This window comes from Orycteropus afer, unplaced genomic scaffold (genome assembly GCF_000298275.1).
Source record: "Orycteropus afer afer isolate SDZICR_OR568_19922 unplaced genomic scaffold, OryAfe1.0 scaffold00064, whole genome shotgun sequence".
NCBI classification, from domain to species: Eukaryota; Metazoa; Chordata; class Mammalia; order Tubulidentata; family Orycteropodidae; genus Orycteropus; species Orycteropus afer.
The window spans coordinates 2,639,818-2,641,407 of record NW_006921651.1 but is presented as its reverse complement, the minus strand read 5'-3'; positions in this window follow the sequence as shown (position 1 = coordinate 2,641,407).

Genomic DNA, 1,590 nt, shown 5'->3' with positions numbered 1-1,590 from the left:
ACCAGTCTGACAACCCCCATTGGGTTTCTGAGGTGGTAAATCTTTACGGAAGTTGATTGTTTCATCTTCCTTCCATGGAATGGCTGGTACATTTGAACCGGTATCCTTCTAGTTAGCAGTCAAATGCCTTAGACAGTACATCACCAGCGCTCCTTACTGTTTACCTAAACCCCACTAAATCATGAGAATGTAAGTTCCACGAGGCTGCAGGGTTTTTTGCTTTTATTTTTAGTCTGTTTGATTGCGACTGATTACCCAGACCCTAGGATAATGCCTGGTATATAGAAGAAAACTGGTGAATACCTGTTGATTGATTGAATGAATGAATGAATAAAACACAACTGACAACAACAAGGAGCCCGGATGGCACAGTGGTTAAGTGCTCAGCTGTTAACCTAAAAAAAGGTTGGCGGTTTGAACCCACAAGCCACTCCATAGGAGAAAGATGTGGCAGTCTGCTTCCATAAAGATTACAGCCTTGGAGACCCCACGCAGCAGTTGTACTATAGGATTGGAATAGACTTGATGACAAGTTTGTTTGTTTTTTTTAAACTAATAACAATTCTAAATTGTTATTAAAAAATCAACTCTGGAATGCTGTATTCAGAATATTTTTGTATTCAGCTAAGCCCTCAATCAGAAATCATTTGGTTCATTTTTGTCAGAAATGGCCATTTTATGAAGTTCACATCCATATAAAACATAAGCACGTATATGCCTCTAGTAGGACTCTATATTGGTTAATTTCCTCCTGTAGCAACATGAGATATGAGCCATGGAAATACAAAAGACTGATTTGTCAGACAAATAGGCAGTATCTCATGATTATGTTAATAATTTACTGTAATAAGCTATGGATTGTGGTCTGTAATTGCTTTGACACTTTGTGAGAGAAGATGTACAATAATACAAATATTTCATTAAAAAAAAAACTAAAAGACCCAACAGCAGCAAAGTATACATTCTTTTCCAATGCACATAGATCATTCTCCAGAATTGATTATATTTTAGGCCACAAAACAAGCCTCAATAAAATCCAAAACATCAAAGTAATAAAAGTATTTTCTGTGATCATCATGATACTATAAAAGTAGAAATTAATAACAGGAAGAGCAAGGAAAAAAAATCAAATACATGGAAAATGAAAAACAACATATTGCTTAAAAACAACTACTTAATAGATAAAATAAAAAAATTCCTAGAGTCAAATGAGAATGAAAACACAACATACTTAAACCTTTGAGACACAGCAAAATCAGTCCTTATAGGTCAATTTATAGCAGTAAGTGCACACATCAAAAAAAGAAGAAATGGTGAAAATAAAAGCATTAGTCCTACAACTTGAACAGCTAGAAAGAGAGTAGCAAAAAAAAGCTCACAGTCACTAGAAGAAAAGAAATAATAAAGATTATGTTGTTGTTATGTGCCGTGGAGTCGGACTCAACTCATAGTGACCCCTCCTTAGGTTTCTGAGGCAGTATCACTATAGAAGTAGATTGCCCCATTTTCCTTCTGAGGAGTGGCTGGTGGGTTTGAACCACCAGCCTTCTGGTTAGCAGTCAAGTGCCTTAGGCACTATGCTACCAGAGC